At 43.6% G+C, this 20,674-nt stretch overlaps 1 protein-coding gene across 19 annotated transcripts in view; it reads left to right on the top strand.

Annotated features, from left to right (window-relative positions):
* Positions 1 to 20,674, top strand: part of ST6GAL1 (ST6 beta-galactoside alpha-2,6-sialyltransferase 1) — a 143,899-nt gene that overhangs the window by 7,462 nt on the left and 115,763 nt on the right. Inside the window, exon 2 of one of the 19 annotated variants that reach the window (XM_064275021.1) lies at positions 1,569 to 1,787. The exons of the other annotated variants lie outside the window; for them this stretch is intronic. The gene's annotated coding sequence lies outside the window, so the exon portion shown is untranslated. The remainder of the gene's footprint in view (positions 1 to 1,568; positions 1,788 to 20,674) is intronic. 19 annotated transcript variants of the gene reach the window in all.

The raw sequence follows: 20,674 nt of genomic DNA, 5'->3' as shown, positions 1-20,674 counted from the left end.
CCCAGATGTCTTCCCATATCAATGTGCACTTATTCTTTTATCATGGTTGCATCACTTTCTATATGTGGATGTATTTATTTCGCCAGTCCTCTGCTGATGGATATTTATCTATTTCCATAAAAATATATTTCTAAGTGTATTTAGACTTTGGTTATATGGAAGGATAACAGTAAATGTGAGTGGGTTAAACAAAGCCAGTCCATAAAGCCCTGGAAGTGGTGGCAAAAAAGTGTGTTCAAGGACACTGAGGACCACGCCCTGGGAGGCTGGACTAAAGGGCTTTCAGAAAGCTAGTAAGAGGGTGGCTATTTGGATGGAAGGGCATTTTAGAGAGAGCTTCCCTGGTTTGGTACCCCAGACCATAAATGCAAGAAACTAACATTCTCTTTTTCTTTCCAAGGTCCTTGGGACTTCCAAGTTTGTTTCCATCCTTAGGTTAGGATTGTGAGCTGAGGTGGGGATGGGAGGGGACGCTGGCACTAAAGTGGGAGACCAAAAACTCGTTGCCATCCAGGTGATTCCGACTCATAGTGACCCTATAGGACAGAGTAAAACTGCCCCATAGGGTTTCCAAGGAACTGCTGGTGGATTTGAATTGCTGACTTTTTGGTTAGCAGCCGAGCTCTTAACCACTGCACCACCAGGGCTTCTAGCAGAGGGAGGGAAAAGAAATGAAGAAGGAAACAAGAGATGTCTGATGGCAGGATCTGGAGGAAGTAATGCAACAGTTCTACCCTGTTTGGTTGTTTAGATTCATCTGGAGCCTAGTGTTTCCTGAGGTCCAATACTTTCAAAAAAGACCGTGATAAAATGAAACACATCAGGAAATGGGCTACCTGGATGATAGAGTTTTAGTACACCATATTGGAGGCCATGATAAGAGGTTTAGGACACCACACTGGAGGAGAAGAATAAGTATGAAAGCTGGGGATTTCCGGCCTGCAGGAGCTAAAATATAAGGGGCACCTGAAGTCTGGCATATGGAAGAAGGATTAGGGTCATTCTGAGTGGCTCTGCAGAAGGGAAGCAATATGGAATGGGGAAATAGTTGCAGAAGGCAGATGAGGAAGAATGTACTTCATGGAACTGCCCAACCATGGAATAAGTTATGTTATGAGGCAGCAAACTCCTTGTCATGGAGGTATTCAAACAAAAATTGGAATTAAACTTGTTTGCTATCAAAGGATTGGTGCACTGCGAAGGAATTGACATAAATACCGCCTCAGACTCCTGCCAACATGGAGCCTGTGACTATGGACCAAGAAGCCAAGGATGCAAAATGCAACAAGTTATAGACAATGTAACTAGAGCAATTCTCACCTGCTCTGAAATGTGGAATAAGCCTTCAAAGGAGGCTTAAACATTGTTTCCCCTGGATCTTGGCAACGCTCTCCCTGTTCTGTTTTTGGCTTCAGCTCTGCTTGACCTTATATTCATAAATTTTTTCCACAGGAGTAAATATATCACACATACTTTAGATGACCAGAAAACTGGCAACTGGAAAAGAACTCAGTGTCCTGGGAGGATGATTGTAACTTCTTCTTTTTTTTTTTTTTTTTAATTAACAGCCCTGCCCTTGTAAACCTGCATCCATCTCCTGGTTGGTGGAGTATTTCGTAGCACAGTGCTGAGACATCATTCAGCTTTATTTGGGGAACGCTCTACGCTTTGCAATCTTTCGCAGGTCCTCTGAGTTGGAATTGAGAGCACCGCCATGTTTAATGCTGTCATTTTCTTCCCTGAGGACTAGGAGGAGCCTCTTGGACTTAAGTCCCAGCTGAGTCTTGGTGAGGGAAAAGTGGCAAACTTTACCATCTCCTGGGCTTTTGCTGCATGCCTGGCACTGATTAGGCACTCTATCTGTTCTCTCATTGTATCCTCACAGCAACACTTGGTGTCTAGGTATCATTAGCTCCATTTCATAGATGAGAAAACCGAGCTTCAGAGAGGACGAGATAGCTCACTGAAAGTTTCACCACTGATAAGTGGTGAAGCTGGGATTGGGTGTAGATCTGTTGGCCTCTTTCCCCATGTGATGCTACAGCTTTTTCTACTGCTAATAATTCCCACTTCTTTGGGTCTGAGAAAGGCTTAGTCCTTGTGTTTCACTGGGGCTTAGCTGAATAATCTTTCCTTACAGAGGCAGGTGGAAGCTTTGTACTATTCTCCTAAGAGCATATGAAAAATCTCAGGGGACACTCATACGTGAATAGCATGGCTTTCGGGTCCAGTGTACTCATTCCCCTTTTTTTGGTAAGAGTTTGTATCAAGCCGGGATTGCTCTCTTTTCTCGCCCTTTAAAGCTGTGGCACCCACCTGTTCTCATTGTCTGGTTATGACTGGGAATAAGCATACCAGTGGTGAACATGGCCACACATTGGGCACCACTTGCTTGGCTACCTTAAATACCTTTAAGCTTGTGGATGAAACTCAATATTGGCATTGTTAAGGGCTTATCTTGCAGTGTTTCTAGGCCCTTAAAGAATTTCTTCCCTTGCAGAGCTTATTCAACATTAATTTGTTCATCAAATATTTATCGAGTACCTGTGTTATGTGCCAGGCATTGTGCTAGGCGTTGGGAATACATAGATAAATAATACACAGTGCAGATCTGCACACACGCTTTCTCTGTAGCTGGCAGGAACTTAGGGGGTTTGTGGCAGACAGGCTTCTCATATCACCTCTTCCTCTTTTCTCAACACTGCTTTGTTCTTACATTTAGCAAACATTGAGCACTGGCTGCAAGCTGCACACAATGCTCATTTTTAGAGCATTGACGTATGTAAGTCCCACAGTTCCTTTCCTCAAAGAGCTTAGCTGGAGGTAGGTGCGCACCTATTAATTACAATTTCTTGTTGCTAGTTGCTGTCGAGTAGATTTCGAGTCATGGCGACCCCATGTATGCAGAGTAGAACTGGGCTCCATAGGGTTTTCAGAAGCAGATTGCCAAGCCTCTCTTCTGAAGCACCTCTGATTAGAACCACCAAAGTTTAGGCTAGTAGTCAAACACTTAACAATTTGTGCCACCCAAAAGCCAAAACCAAACTTACCGCCATCGAGTCGATTCCAACTCATAGCGATCTTACAGAACATAGTAGAGCTGCCCTATAGGGTTTCTGAGGAGCACCTGGTGGATTCAAACTGTCGACCTTTTGGTTCGTGGCCATAGCTCTTAACCATTACATCACCAGGGTTTCCTTGCGCCATCCTGAGACTCCAAATTACAGTGTAGTGTTGTACATATTATGATTCAGGTGTGCACAGAGGATGGGAAGACGGTACAGTGAGTTCAGGAAAGCTTTCTGAAGCAGGTGATAACTAAACTGGGTCTTAAAGGGTAGGCAGCTGTTAGCCTCTGGGAAAGGGACATTTGAAGGAGAAGAGGCTGCAGGAGCAAAGGTAGTGGGTGTGGAATGCTTGTTGCATGTATGGGAACCACTAGGCATTTGGTCTTCCTGGAGAAGAATGTGTGAAGCAGGAAGTGGTAGGAGACGAGGCTTGGAACCATCGCATGCATTATCTGATAGAATTTTCATAACCTCTCTGTAAGGCATGTACTCTTATTATCTTCATTTCATAGGTGGGGAAACAATGGCTGAGCGAGGTTCAAAGTCAGACAGAAAGTGAGCTGAAGTGCTTGGGCTTGAATGTGGACCTGCTTGCCTCTGGAGCCCATGCTCTCAGCCTCCCCTCAGTGCCTGCAGGGGCAGGTTATGAAGGTCTGGAATGCTGGCTGTGGTACTTGCTCGCTCTCCAAATTGTCAAGGGCAGCACCCCTTGCTGATCCTTTTCTCTCCACTTGCCTCAGTGTTTTCCAGCTTGAGCTGAATTGGGACTGGTGGGTCCACTGAAGCTCTCTTCTGAATCTTGGTTCTGGCTTTTCCCCTTCTGTTTCATTCATCTAATCAATCAGTCCAGAAATCTCCCAGGAAAACAGGGAGAAAGGAAAGATTCATTGGTTTCTCACTCATTTATGCTTTCACTCATTCAACATAAACTTTATTGAGAACTAGTAAATCAAAGAGCTCAAACACAAAATGATGAAACTACAGAATGAGGTAAAAAGGGTAGAGTGAAAGAAAAACTGAAGACACAAACAACATCACTGCAGAAAATTAATAAAGGAACAGAACAGAATTAAATGAAAACTAAATTACTAGCAGAGAGGAAGGCTTGAGGAAAATCAGAGTATATGCCGAGAAAAAAAGATAAAGAAATTAAATCAGAGAGAAAATCAGAGATGTGCAGGTCGTATGAAGATCACCCCTCATCTTCACCAATTACCTGGTGAACTGCTGTTGCTCAGGTTCCATTGACCAACTCAGTTACATGGACACATGCGGCTGCAAAGGTGTCTGGGAAAAAGCCTCCATGAGTGGCTGGGTGCCCTCTTAACACTCGGCTTTGGGGAAGACCTCCTATTACCAAAAGGAAGGCGAGGAAAACGGATGCTGAAAACAAATTGCAGTCTCTGCCACAGGGGAAAAGCCGTGTTGACTTCAGACTTGATCTGCAGAAGAAAGACTTGAGAACACCGAGAAGAAACATTTACAGGGTTCTGAGGGAAGGACAGTGTGACTGAACACTTGATGACACTCAGTTGAATTACTCTGAAAGCATAAAGCAGACAGATATCCTCAGACAAACAGGAGCTCAGGGAATAGAGCACGTATGACCCCTTCTTGGGAAAACCTGATGATGATAAAGAGGTCAATCAAAAAACACAATTAGGGGGGCCAAGATGGCGGACTAGGTGGACGCTACCGCGGATCCCTCTTGCAACAAAGACTCGGAAAAACAAGTGAATCAATCACGTACATAACAATCTACAAACTCTGAACAACAAACACAGACTTAGAGACGGAAAACGAACAAATACGGGCAGACAGCGACCGTTTTCAGAACTAGGAGCCAGCGTACCAGGCAGGTGACCTTCGGAGCCCGATCTGGGGCAGAGCCCAGGGGGGCAGACGGCACAGACAAGGGGCCCAGCCCTACCCCCCCGAACCCATCGCGGGAGGGAGTCTAGCTGGTGGGCGCAGGCGGCGTAGCAGCGCAGCCAGAGGGAGAAGCACCCGGGAGGCAGTGACTGATCTTGGAGCGGGGAGAGCAGCGTCCCAGCCGGGGAGCCGTCCCGCTGAGAGTTAGGTGGGAAGTGGGCGTGGAGTGAGCGGGGGGATCAGCTATACTTCCCTAAAGCGACCCTGGGGCGGGGCCCAAACATTCGTGCAGGGGACGCCCACCCAGTTCGTGTGTGCTGCGCGGCGCACCGGAGGGAGAAGTCCCTGGGATGAAGTGACTGGTCTTGGAGCGGGGAGAGCAGAGTCCCAGCCCGGGAGCCCTCCCGCTGGGATTTTGGCGAAAGCGGGCGGGGTGTGAGCGCGGGGATCAGTTATATTCCTCTGAATAGACCCCGGGGCGGGGCCCACACGTTTGTGCGGGGGACGCCCACCCAGTTCGTGTGAGCGGTGGGGCGCACCGGAGGGAGAAGTCCCCGGGAGGAAGTGACTGGTCTCGGAGCGGGGAGAGTAGCGTCCCAGCCGGGGAGCCATCCTGCCGGGATTTTGGCGGACGGGGGCGGAGTGTGAACGCGGGGATCAGCTCTATATTCTGTGGTGCTACACTCCTAGCTCTCTGATCCCTCAACCACCCTCCCCAGGCGGCTCCATTAACATCCGAATACCCTGAGCCAGAGGGAGAATTCAGATAGGGATCTGACTGCATTTTTTTTAGCTGATTACCTGGAAAATCTAGTTTCCCAGTGATGGCTCAGAGACAGCAGTTCATATCAAACCACATAAAGAAACAGACCATGACAGCTTCTCCAACCCCCCAAACAAAAGAATCAAAATCTTTCCCAAATGAAGATACAATCCTGCAATTATCAGATACAGAATATAAAAAACTAATTTACAGAATGCTTAAAGATATCACAAATGAGATTAGGATAACTGCAGAAAAAGCCAAGGAACACACTGATAAAACTGTTGAAGAACTCAAAAAGATTATTCAAGAACATAGTGGAAAAATTAATAAGTTGCAAGAATCCATAGAGAGACAGCATGTAGAAATCCAAAAGATTAACAATAAAATTACAGAATTAGACAACTCAATAGAAAGTCAGAGGAGCAGACTCGAGCAATTAGAATGTAGACTGGGACTTCTGGAGGACCAGGGAATCAACACCAACATAGCTGAAAAAAAATCAGATAAAAGAATTAAAAAAAATGAAAAAACCCTAAGAATCATGTGGGACTCTATCAAGAAGGATAACTTGCGAGTGATTGGAGTCCCAGAACAGGGAGGGGGGACAGAAAACACAGAGAAAATAGTTGAAGAACTCCTGACACAAAACTTCCCTGACATCATGAAAGACGAAAGGATATCTATCCAAGATGCTCATCGAACCCCATTTAAGATTGATCCAAAAAGAAAAACACCAAGACATATTATCATCAAACTTGCCAAAACCAAAGACAAACAGAAAATTTTAAAAGCAGCCAGGGAGAAAAGAAAGGTTTCCTTCAAGGGAGAATCAATAAGAATAAGTTCAGACTACTCAGCAGAAACCATGCAGGCAAGAAGGCAATGGGATGACGTATACAGAGCACTGAAGGAGAAAAACTGCCAACCAAGGATCATATAACCAGCAAAACTCTCTCTGAAATATGAAGGAGAAATTAAGATATTTACAGATAAACACAAGTTTGGAGAATTTGCAAAAACTAAACCAAGACTGCAAGAAATGCTTAAGGAGATTGTTTGGCCTGATGACCAATAATATCAGGTACCAGCACAATACAAGGTCACAAAACAGAACGTCCTGATATCAACGCAACTCAAAGAGGGAAAGTACAAAAACAAACAAATTAAGATTAATTCTAAAAAATAAATACATAAACAAAATAATACACATAACAGGAAATCATGGAAATCAATAGATAAACGATCACAATCATCAAAAAGACGGACTAAATATAGGAGGCATTGAACTGCCAGATGGAGAGTGATACAAGGCGATATAGAACGATACAAGTTAGGTTTTTACTTAGAAAAATAGGGGTAAATAATAAGGTAACCACAAAAAGGAATATCAATTCCATAACTCAAGAAAAAAGCCAAGAAAAACGTAACGACTCAACAAACATAAAGTTAAATATTATGAAAATGAGGATCTCACAATCTACTAAGAAAAACGCCTCAGCACAAAAAAGCATGTGGAAAAATGAAATGGCCAACAACACACATGAAAAGGCATCAAAATGACAACACTAAAAACTTATTTATCTATAATTACGCTGAATGTAAATGGACTAAATACACCAATAAAGAGACAGAGAGTCACGGACTGGATAAAGAAACACGATCCATCTATATGCTGCCTACAAGAGACACACCTTAGACTTAGAGACACAAACAAACTAAAACTCAAAGGATGGAAAAAAATATATCAAGCAAATAATAAGCAAAAAAGAAGAGGAGTAGCAATATTAATTTCTGACAAAATAGACTTTAGACTTAAATCCACCACAAAGGATAAAGAAGGACACTATATAATGATAAAAGGGACAATTGATCAGGAAGACATAACCATATTAAATATTTATGCACCCAATGACAGGGCTGCAAGATACATAAATCAAATTTTAACAGAATTGAAAAGTGAGATAGACACCTCCACATTTATAGTAGGAGACTTCAACACACCACTTTCGGAGAAGGACAGGACATCCAGTAAGAAGCTCAATAGAGACACGGAAGACCTGCTTACAACAATCAACCAACTTGACCTCATTGACTTATACAGAACTCTCCACCCAACTGCTGCAAAATATACTTTTTTTTCTAGTGCACATGGAACATTCTCTAGAATAGATCACATATTAGGTCATAAAACAAATCTTTGCAAAATCCAAAACATCGAAATATTACAAAGCATCTTCTCAGACCACAAGGCAATGAAGCTAGAAATCAATAACAGAAAAACTAGGGAAAAGAAATCAAATACTTGAAAAATGAACAATACCCTCCTGAAAAAAGACTGGGTTATAGAAGACATCAAGGAGGGAATAAGGAAATTCTTGGAAAGCAACGAGAATGAAAATACTTCCAATCAAAACCTCTGGGACACAGCAAAAGCAGTGCTCAGAGGCCAATTTATATCGATAAATGCACACATACAAAAAGAAGAAAGAGCCAAAATCAGAGAACTGTCCCGACAACTTGAACAAATAGAAAGTGAGCAACAAAAGAACCCATCAGGCACCAGAAGAAAACAAATAATAAAAATTAGAGCTGAACTAAATGAATTAGAGAACAGAAAAACAATTGAAAGAATTAACAAAGCCAAAAGCTGGTTCTTTGAAAAAATTAACAAAATTGATAAACCATTGGCTAGACTGACTAAAGAAAAACAGGAAAGGAAACAAATAACCCGAATAAGAAACGAGAAGGACCACATCACAACAGAGCCAAATGAAATTAAAAGAATCATTTCAGATTACTACGTAAAATTGTACTCTAACAAATTTGAAAACCTAGAAGAAATGGATAAATTCTTGGAAAAATACTACCTACCTAAACTAACACATTCAGAAGTAGAACAACTAAATAGACCCATAACAAAAAAAGAGATTGAAACGGTAATCAAAAAACTTCCAACAAAAAAAGTCCTGGTCCAGACGGCTTCACTGCAGAGTTCTACCAAACCTTCAGAGAAGACTTAACACCATTACTACTGAAGGTATTTCAAAGCATAGAAAAAGACGGAATACTACCCAACTCATTCTATGAGGCTACTATCTCCCTGATACCAAAACCAGGTAAAGACATTACAAAAAAAGAAAATTTTAGACCTATATCCCTCATGAACATAGATGCAAAAATCCTCAACAAAATTCTAGCCAATAGAATCCAACAACACATCAAAAAAATAATTCACCCTGATCAACTGGGATTTATACCAGGTATGCAAGGCTGGTTTAATATCAGAAAAACCATTAATGTAATCCATCACATAAATAAAACAAAAGATAAAACCACATGATCTTATCAATTGATGCAGAAAAGGCATTTGACAAAGTTCGACACCCATTTATGATAAAAACTCTTACCAAAATAGGAATTGAAGGAAAATTCTTCAACATAATAAAGGGCATCTATGCAAAGCCAACAGCCAATATCACTCTAAATGGAGAGAACCTGAAAGCATTTCCCTTGAGAAGGGGAACCAGACAAGGATGCCCTTTATCACCGCTCTTATTCAACATCATACTTGAAGTCCTAGCCAGGGCAATTAGGCTAGACAAAGAAATAAAGGGTATCCAGATTGGCAAGGAGGAAGTAAAGCTATCACTATTTGCAGATGACATGGTCGTATACATGGAAAACCCTAAGGAATCCTCCAGAAAACTACTGAAACTAATAGAAGAGTTTGGAAGAGTCTCAGGTTATAAAATAAACATACAAAAATCACTTGGATTCCTCTACATCAACAAAAAGAACACCGAAGAGGAAATAACCAAATCAATACCATTCACAGTAGCCCCCAAGAAGATAAAATACTTAGGAATAAATCTTACCAAGGATGTAAAAGACCTATACAAAGAAAACTATAAAACTCTGCTACAAGAAATTCAAAAGGACATACTTAAGTGGAAAAACATACCCTGCTCATGGATAGGAAGACTTAACATAGTAAAAATGTCTCTTCTACCAAAAGCCATCTATACATATAACGCACTTCCAATCCAAATACCAATGTCATATTTTAAGGGGATAGAGAAACAAATCACTAATTTCATATGGAAGGGAAAGAACCCCCGGATAAGCAAAGCATTACTGAAAAAGAAGAAGAAAGTGGGAGGCCTTACTCTACCTGATTTCAGAACCTATTATACAGCTACAGTAGTCAAAACAGCCTGGTACTGGTACAACAACAGGCACATAGACCAATGGAACAGAATTGAGAACCCAGATATAAATCCATCCACGTATGAGCAGCTTATATTTGACAAAGGACCAGTGTCAGTCAATTGGGGAAATGATAGTCTTTTTAACAAATGGTGCTGGCATAACTGGATATCCATTTGCAAAAGAATGAAACAGGACCCATACCTCACACCATGCACAAAAACTAACTCCAAGTGGATCAAAGACCTAAACATAAAGACTAAAACGATAAAGATCGTGGAAGAAAAAATAGGGACAACCCTAGGAGCCCTAATACAGGGCATAAACAGAATACAAAACATTACCAAAAATGATGAAGAGAAACCAGATAACTGGGAGCTCCTAAAAATCAAACACCTATGCTCATCTAAAGACTTCACCAAAAGAGTAAAAAGACCACCTACAGACTGGGAAAGAATATTCAGCTATGACATCTCAGACCAGCGCCTGATCTCTAAAATCTACATGATTCTGTCAAAACTCAATCACAAAAAGACAAACAACCCAATCAAGAAGTGGGCAAAGGATATGAACACACAATTCACTAAAGAAGATATTCAGGCAGCCAACAGATACATGAGAAAATGCTCCTGATCATTAGCCATTAGAGAAATGCAAATTAAAACTACGATGAGATTCCATCTCACACCAACTAGACTGGCATTAATCCAAAAAACACAAAATAATAAATGTTCGAGAGGCTGCGGAGAGATTGGAACTCTCATACACTGCTGGTGGGATTGGAAAATGGTACAACCACTTGGGAAATCCATCTGGCGTTATCTTAAACAGTTAGAAATAGAACTACCATACAACCCAGAAATCCCACTCCTCGGAATATACCCTAGAGATACAAGAGCCTTCACACAAACAGATATATGCACACCCATGTTTATTGCAGCTCTGTTTACAATAGCAAAAAGCTGGAAGCAACCAAGATGTCCGTCAACGGATGAATGGGTAAATAAATTGTGGTATATTCACACAATGGAATACTACGCATCGATAAAGAACAGTGACGAATCTCTAAAACATTTCATAACATGGAGGAATCTGGAAGGCATTATGCTGAGCGAAATGAGTCAGAGGCAAAAGAACAAATATTGTATAAGACCACTATTATAAGATCTTGAGAAATAGAAAAAACGGAGAAGAACACATACTTTTGTGGTTACAAAGAGGGGAGGGAGGGAGGGAGGGAGAGGGCTTTTTATTGATCAATCAGTAGATAAGAACTGCTTCGGGTGAAGGGAAAGACAACACTCAATACAAGGAAGGTCAGCCTAATTGGACTGGACTAAAAGCAAAGAGGTTTCCAGGATAAAATGAAAGCTTCAAAGGTCAGCGGAGCAGGGGCTGGGGCCTGGGGAACTTGGTTTGAGGGGACTTCTAAGTCAACGGGCAAAATAATTCTATTATGAAAACATTCTGCATCCCACTTTGAATTGTGGCGCCTGGGGTCCTAAATGCCAACAAGCAGCCATCTAAGATACATCAATTGGTCTCAACCCACCTGGAGCAAAGGCAAAGGAAGAACACCAAGGCCACAGGACAACTAAGAACCCAAGAGACAGAAAGGGCCACATGAACCAGAGACCTACATTATCCTGAGACCAGAAGAACTAGTTGGTGCCCGGCCACAATCGATGTCTGCCCTGTCAGGGAGCACAACAGACAACTCCTGAGGGAGCAGGAGACCAATGGGATACAGACCCCAAATTCTCATGAAAAGACCATACCTAATGGTATGACTGAGACTAGAGGAATCCCAGAGACAATGCTCCCCAGAACTTCTGATGGCACAGGACAGGAACCATCCCCGAAGACAACTCATCAGGCATGAAAAGGACTGGTCAGTGCGGGGGAGAGAGATGCTGATAAAGAGTGAGCTAATTAAATCAGGTGGACACTGGAGAGTGTGTTGGCAACTCTTGACTGGAGGGGGGAGGGGAAGATAGAGAGAGAGGGAAGATGGCAAAATTGGCATGAAAGGAGAGACTGAAAGGGCTGACTCAATAGGGGGAGAGCAAGTGGGAGAAGGGTGTAAGATGTATGTAAACCTACATGTGACAGACTGATTGGAATGGTAAATGTTCACTTGAAGCTTAATAAAAATTAATAATAAAAAAAAAAAACACAATTAGGAAGGCATGGTTAAAGATTATTCAAGTTCTTAATACATTGAAGGAGTCCCTGGGTGGTATAGTTGGTTAACTCACTCAGTTGCTAACTGAAAGGTTGGAGGGTCCAGGCCTTCCAGAGGTACCTTGGAAAAAAGGCCTGGTGATCAACTTCCAAAAAATCTGCCATTGAAAACTCAATGCAGCACAGTTCTACTCTGACACACATGTGAGGTTACCATGAGCCAGAGTTGACTTGATGGCAAGTAGTTTAATCCATTCAAATAGAGACACAAAACTAAACAAGGGTGGAAGGAAGGCTAAGGAATAAAAAAAAAAAAAAAAAAGGAATAGAACAGGACAAAGTAAAAATAATGTCATGGAAATGGAGAGTTTGGGCAAGAGGTCGAAGTCAGTGCCAACTTTCCCTTTCATAATACCTAAATATGGCGGCTCTGTGGTTAAGAGCTCGGCTGCTAACCAAAATGTTGACAGTTTGAATCCTTGGAAACCCTGCAGGGCAGTTCTGATCAACTCGATGGCAATGGGTTTGGTTTGGGTTTTAAATGGGATGTTAAAATGATGGTGCCAAACTTTCAATGAATTTTCCCCCCTTGAACTTGGAGGTACCTTTAAGGAAATACGTTTTGGTGGAGAGATTTTAGCAGAAGTTCAGCTTGTCCTTTAGTTTTTCTTTCTGTAGACATAAAATTAAACATTTTTTTTAAAAGTAGCTGTTTTATCAATTTCCATCTGTCCTTCTTTCATGTATCTGTCCTTCCATCCTCCATACTTCTATCCATATATAAATATAGAGACATGCGAGGACAGGTATTAATTTTTTTTTTGGATGGAGGGATCTTGGATGATTTTTTTTTTTTAGTTCTTTATGTAATTTGAATATTATTTGATATTTTAAATAATGAGCTGGTCTCATTTGATTAAAAACACTAAGGTTTCCTAAAAGACATCATTAAATACTGGTGCTTTGGGAACAGAGAGTGGGGTGGGAGATACGAATAAATGAACCAGACATCTTTTCATCAGGGAGTTAGTGAGTCAGTTATGTAAACACCTAACCCTAGGCCGAACAAAGCTCATTGTAAGTTGAGATGAACCATCGGGTGTGGGGCCCCAGAGGAGGAAGTAATAGCTTCACCCTAGAGGGATGGGGAAGGCTTCATTGGGGTGGTAGAGTTTGCACTGGGTCTTGAGTCTTGACAGGTAGAGAATGGGAGAAAGGGCATTCCAGGCAGAGGGGGCAGCCTGAGCAGAGGAGGCGGTAGTGGTGGTGGTTTGCTGTTGAGTTGATTCCGACTCATAGTGACCCCTTGTGTTAAACACAGTAGTGTTTCCTAGGCTGTAATCTTCACAGGGGAGCCCTTGTGGTACAATGGTTAAGAGCTGGGCTGCTAACCAAAAGATCGACAGTTCGAACCCACCAGCCACTCCTTGGAAACCCTATGGGGCACCTCTACTCTGTCCTATAAGGTCACTATGAGTCCGAATCGACTTGATGGCAATGGCTTAATCATTATGGGAGCAGATTGCCAGGTCTTTTCTTCCAAGGTTCCCCTGGTGAGTTTCCAATGGCCAACCTTTCAATTAGCAGCACAGTGCCTGACCATTGCTCTACCAGGGCTCCTCTGAGCGAAAGTATGGGGGAGTGAAAGTGTATGTTTGGTGTGTCTGGATAATTTTGAGTCATTTGTTGTGGCTGGAGAACAAAGATGAATACAAGAATAACTACTGTTTATTAAGTGCCCACATCATTCCAGGTACTTCACACAGATACCTCTAGTCTGCCCATCAACCCTGTAGAGTGGCTACAATTATCCCTATTGTGCGGATGAGGAGACCTGAGTGAAGAGAGGGAGGGTATCTGCCCTGGTTGCCCAGTAGTGAAACTGCTTAGAACCCTGAGCTGCCTGCAGCGCAAAGCCCTTACATTTTCTGCCATGCTGTGATTTGCAGTGGGTTTGGTGATTTGTAGTGCACAGAAGGCCTGGATCAGCCACTCTTGTGAAACAAGGTGAGGGTGAAAATAAACACAAACATCTAAATTGGTGGTCCAGATTCTGCCCTCATTTTCTTACCCATAAAACCATATCAAAAAACCTGTTGCCATAGAGTTGGTTTCGATTCACAGTGACCCTATAAGACACAGTAGAATTGCCCCATAGGGTTTCCAAGGAGTAGCTGGTGGATTTGAATTGCTGACCTTTTGGTTAGCAGCCAAACGCTTAACTACTGCATCACCGGGGCCCCGGCTCACCCATAAAAGGGGATAATAATTGTGCATCTGGCAACCCCCAGTTTTGATGTTCAGATGAGATAAACCTGTTGCCGTTGAGTTGCTTCTGACTCATAGTGACCCTATAGGACAGAGTGGAACTGCCCCATGGGGTTTCCAGGGAGCTGCTGGTGGATTCCAACTGTCAACCTTTCGGTTAGCAGCTGAGCTCTTACGCACTGCGCCACCAGGGCTCTGCCTCAGGTTAGGTAATAAATGTGAAAATGATCTGAAAGTCTAAAAGAGCCACACAGAAGGGTTTCTTGTTGTGGACACACCCCCTGCCCTTCTGAGAGCTCACAGACGTCTGGTACAGCACCCACGGGTGTCTGCAAAACTCCCACAGTCACAGGCACCATCCACGCAGGGCTGAAACAAACAACCTGGGCAGCACACCAGAAGCTGAGCTTTCCCTGACTCAGATAACCTGCTGGGGGCTGTGGTGGGCCATAGGCAGGAGCAGAGACGGATGGAGGTGGTTGGTCCTGCTCTCCTGCTACCTGGGTGAGAGAACACTGCTGCCTGTGTTCCTGGGGCTGAGGAATGTCTGGGCCAGGGAGTTGAGTCCGGGTGGATGTCGCGGCTTGATAAGTTACACAAGGGCAGGGCAGGTGCTCCAGATGTGTCTGGCTGCAGGAAGGAATGGCTGAGCTGCCAGACCAGCGTGCCCCTACCATGTCTGGTAGAACCTAGTGGTCTGGAAAAGGGACAGGAGGGTCAGGGCTCTCCAGGGACCCTGGCAGAAGTCTTTATTCCTTAGGAGTACAATGACAACAAGGCAGAGCCCTGGCCTCAGAGAAATTGGCCTTCTGACAAAACACATCAGGGTGGGCTTGCAGCCAGACCTGAGCACTGAGCTAGTGTGGCCTGAGGCACCTTACACTTGTTCCAGGAAGGGCCAGGGTAGTTTCAGGGTCTGGGATGGGGCTTGGTGTACAACTGGAAGTCCAAAAGCCGTATTAGGTGTGTGTTCGTGTAGGTGTGGTGGTTACAGATACCCGAGATGCTCCTTGCTGCTGACCCGTTGCCATCGAGTCAATTCCAATTCACAGGGACCCTATAGGACAGAGTAGAACTGCCCCATAGGGTTTCCAAGGAGCAGCTAGTGAATTTGAACTGCCGACCTTTTGGTTAGCAGCCGAATGCTTAACCACTGTGCTACCAGGGCCCCCTTGCTACTGAAGAGGGTGTTATTTTCTTCCTTACCCCACTGGTCTCTCTGCCACACCAAGACTCAGCTCCAGACGGCCTCAGCTCACACGAGTGCTCTCATATTCATGGCACACAGAGGAAGGAGAAGACCTTTTATCATTGCACCGAATTCACTCTGTTATATGAAGTTAGCGGGGTTATAGCAGGACTTTCTGCTCAGCAGGAGCCACGATGGTGTCCTTTCCACAGCCCCAGACCCAGCGCAGTGCCCAGCCCTTAGCTGGGCTCATGGTGTGAGCTCAGCCTGCACCGCGCTCGCAGTAGTTGCACTCAACCACCAGTGTACATAAGCGGGCAGCCGCTAAATGCAGTCAAGATGTGAGAACGGACAGTGGCAGCTGCAGGGGCCTGTGGTGGGGAACACCCCAGGGTTCTGGTGGACACTCCAGCCCCACTGGACAGTCTTTCCACATGCCAATCCCAGCCTTGGGAGTGAGAGCCAAGCAACAAAATGAAGCGAGAATATTCTCCGGGCTGGTCAATGGACTCGAGTCATGAGTGAGTAGCCAGGCTTGGAAACTTGCTCTTCTTTTTCTTGTTCTGCTGGGAGCCAGGGTTATAGGAGTTTGTCCCAGGTGAGAAAGGGAGGAAGGCATCTCAGAGCTCTGGCAAAGACAGGCTGAGTCATTCATCTCAGAGAAGACTCAGGGATTGCCTTTGTCAATTGTACATGGCTGGGAGGATGCTGGCCTGGGGCCTGAGCTGGGGGTGGTTAATGGCAGTGCTAGGAATAAATCCTCAAAGATGCCTCCTGCCAGAGGCCTCCTGGCTGTTCCTTCTCTGCTTCACACAATGAACAACTTATTCCAGGCTATAAATTTAGAGGAGGGGAAAGAACATGTAGGGAGCTGATGGACCAAGGGCGGCTCCCAGGGAAATGCTTCTGCGCTTGAAGAGTCCTGCCTTTGTCTCCGGTCCAGGTATGTCACAGTGGGAGGGCTGGGAGGCTGCCACCTGCAAGGCCATCTTCCTCAGAAAGCCCTTATCATATTGAAAAGATCACAGGCTTTGCAGCCAGACAAACTTGGGTTTGACTTTCCAGCTCTGTGAATTTGGGAACTTCAGTTTCCTAATCTGTAGTCTATAATAATAGTTCCTATGTTGTAACCTGAGCAAATAATTACCAGAAGCTGGATTATATGAAGAAGAACGGGGCATCAGGATTGGAGGAAGGCTCATTAACAACCTGCGTTATGCAGATGACACAACCTTGCTTGCTGAAAGTGAAGAGGACTTGAAGCACTTACTAATGAAGATCAAAGACCACAGCCCTCAGTATGGAGTGCACGTCAACATAAAGAAAACAAAAATCCTCACAACTGGACCAATGAGCAACATCGTGATAAAAGGAGAAAAGATTGAAGTTATCAAGGATTTCATTTTACTTGGATCCACAACAGTCATGGAAGCAGCAGTCAAGAAATCAAAAGATGCATTGCATTGGGTAAATCTGCTGCAAAGGACCTCTTGAAAGTGTTGAAGAGCAAAGATGTCACCTTGAAGACTAAGATGCGCCTGACCCAAACCATGGTATTTTCAATTGCATCATATGCATGTGAAAGCTGGACAATGAATAAGGAAGACCGAAGAAGAATTGACGCCTTTGAATTATGGTGTTGGCAAAGAATATTGAATATACCATGGACTGCCAAAGAACGAACAAATCTGTCTTAGAAGAAGTACAACCAGAATGCTCCTTAGAAGCAAGGATGGCGAGACTGCGTCTTACATACTTTGGACATGTTGTCAGGAGGGATCAGTCCTGGAGAAGGACATCATGCTTGGCAGAGTACAGGGTCAGTGGAAAAGAGGAAGACCCTCAATGAGGTGGATTGACACAGGGCTGCAACAATAAGCTCAAGCATAACAACGATTGTAAGGATGGCTCAGGACTGGGCAGTGTTTTGCTCGGTTGTGCATAGGGTCACTATGAGTCGGAACCGACTCAACGGGACCTAACAACAACAAAAACAACATGTGGTAACAGTGGTGTGAACATTATATGTAGTCCTTAACTGACTACTTCTCCTTAGTAAAGCCACATAGTCCAGGATGGCTTGATCCATTGACCTCTGGGTTATGGGCCCAGCTTGCTTCTGCTGTACCACTTTGGTTGTAGCTCCTTCTCACTTGATCCATCAAATTTACCTTGGTCCAAGGCAGGTCTATCTCTACTTCTAATTATTGCAATATCTTCATAACTGGGCCTCCTGCTTACATTCTCAGCCACAAAACAGCAACCAGAGTGATCATTTTAAAAAATGTCACATCATGTAATTTTTCTGCTTGAAAGTCTTCCCATTTCACTCAAAGTCACAGTCCATAGAAGGGACCAGAAGACTCTGCACATCTGGCCCTCAACTCCTCCCAGACTTCATCTCCTACTTTTCCCATCTTCTCATTCAGCTTCACCTCACTGACTTCCTTGTTTCTCAAACACACCAAACTCACTTTTGCCTAAGAGTCTTTGCACTTGGTGGTGTCCCCTCCACCTGGAGTACCCTTCTTTCATGTGTTTCTATTGTTTGGTCCCTCTCATCCTTCAGGTTTCTATTTGAATGTCACCTTGTTAGAGAAGCTGTTCTGACCACCTTGTAGAAAATAATCTCATGCTTGCCTCCTTGTCTCAGGCTGGGTTCTCTAAAGAAGCAAAACCAGTGAAGTGTGTGTGTGTGTGTGTGTGTGTGTGTGTATATGTGTGTGTGTGTGTATATATATATATACACACACATATATACCCAGAAAAAACCCAGTGCCGTTGAGTCAATTCCGACTCATAGCAATGCTATAGGACAGAGTAGAACTACCCCATAGAGTTTCCAAGGAGCACCTGCAGATTCGAACTGCTGACCCTTTGGTTAGCAGCTGTGGCACTTAAGCACTACACCACTAGGGTTTCCATATATATGCAGAGAGAGATTTATCTTAAGGAAATGCTCACGCAGTTGTAGAGATTGTCAAGTCCCAAGTCCATGGGTCAGGCGTCAGGCTGGATACTTCTCCTGACTCATGTAGCTGTAGGAGCTGATGAACCCAAGATTGGGAGGTCAGATGGCAGGCCACTGGCTCATTGGCTGTGGAGGCTGATAGCTGACAAATCCCAAGATCAGCAGGTAAGATGGCAGGCCACTGGTTCACAGGCTGTGGGGGCCAATGAATCCCAAAATCAGCAAGTAAGCTGCTAGCTCAAGTCTCAAGAACTGGAGGTCAGATGATGACAAGCAGTATCCAGAGCAAGCGAAAGCCAGTGAGATTTGCTAGAAAGTCCATATATATTGATTATACGCAGACCGCAGCCCCAAGGAATCTCCCTTTCAACTGATTGGCTGCTCATACAAGATCTCATCATGGAAGTGATTACATCGTTGCACAACTGCCAAACTACTGAGAGTCATCACCCAGCCAAGCTGACATAACCTTAACCATTGCAGTCCTTCCCTCATCCTGCCTGGCTCTCCCTTTCCCCTCTATCCTGCTTTGTTGTTCTTCTGTAGCAAAGACGCCATCTGACTCATCTACTTACTCTGTGTCTTTCTCACTGAAAAGTTAATTCCATGAGGGCAGGGCCTTCATGTCTTTAGTTCACAACCATTTCCCTAGAATCCAATGCCTCAGGAATAACACATACATACGTGGTGACTGAATTTAGCTAAATCCTCATGATAACATTTATAAATTAGTTGGAGTCATCCACAATTTATAGATGAGGGAACTGAGGCCCAGAGAGGTTAAATAACTTGCTCAGAGTAACACAGCTTGCTAGTGTAGACCTGGGGCTCAAACCTTCCAAGGACTTTGCCATTATACTGTCTCCTGGTTGAGCCAGGCCTTCCGCCAGCACCCAGGCCTCAACCTGCCTCATTTTCTCTGCATCTTGTTTTATACAAGCAGCCCCACAGAGTGACAAAGTCCCCCTGAAAAATACCCTGGATGTGATGGGCCATGTAGGAAGAACATAGGAAATGCATAGACAATCCCTTACCTACAATTTCCAAATCCAAAAAATCTGTGAAAACTAGGTTTTATTCTTAACTCCTGGTGGCAAAACCTGACGTGAACTGATGGGAGGCTATTCATAAGTCTTTATTTAACCTGTTTATTATAAATGTTTGTTTTGCTGCAGAAATACTAATCCGTGTAATTATGGAGAGCTGCCAGACCGTGCTGCTGCAGGTGTTATGTAACATTTACTTCTAGGCAACATAGTACTTTGCTAGAATTTTACTTTATTACAGTAAAATATCACTTGCCTAAAATGTTCTGAATTCAGACACTTATCAGACCTCAGGGAGTTTCTGATAAGAGACAGCGAACTGCTCTGTTAATGCTTTCCTAAAATGTTTGCCCTTTACAATCATGCCTGTAAAATGTTTCTTTTTTTTTTTTCCTACTGGTAACTGACATTTTTAAAAAGGTCTTCCCAAGAACACTCCATTTGAAGACCTGATTAGGATCAGGCACAGCAGGCCACACTGAGGTGCTAGTGTGTGAGATTCCATTCTGAAACAGGAAATGAGTCAAGTCTGCATACTGAACAGAGACCCTCCCTACCCCCCAACCCTCTTTCTCTGCTTGGTTCCCACAGTGCTGGCAAGCTAGGGCTCTCCCTTCCATAGTCAAGAGACCTGAGGAGTCTCTCAGCGGGCTGAGAAAAAAGGCCTATAGATATTGATATTTGGGGTTCTGCAAATAGAATGGATAGATTATTCTCTGGTAAGACCCAGTAGGCCACAGCCACTGCCTATGCACATACAGCTTCCAGTCAGCTTTTTAGAATCTTACTTTTAAATTTAAAAAGATAGCCAAAGATCACCAGATATTTGAGAAAAGCCTGAAGCATGAAAGACAGGAACTAAAAGAAACAACAACAAAAAGAACAAGAAATAGAGACAATACCAGAAGCAGAAGAAACTTCACAAAAACTGTGATTACTAGTCTCAGAGAGAGAAGAGAAGATATTACATTAATAAAATAAGAACAGCATGCAACAAAAAGGAATACTCAGAGAATAAGAAAGAACTCTTGGGAATTAAAAGTATGATAACAGAAATAAAAAATCAACAGAGTTTTTGGAATGTAAAGTGGAAGAAATCTTGCA

Source organism: Loxodonta africana, chromosome 1 (assembly GCF_030014295.1).
Source record: "Loxodonta africana isolate mLoxAfr1 chromosome 1, mLoxAfr1.hap2, whole genome shotgun sequence".
Classification (NCBI taxonomy): Eukaryota; Metazoa; Chordata; class Mammalia; order Proboscidea; family Elephantidae; genus Loxodonta; species Loxodonta africana.
This window is presented reverse-complemented; position numbering and strand designations above follow the sequence as displayed.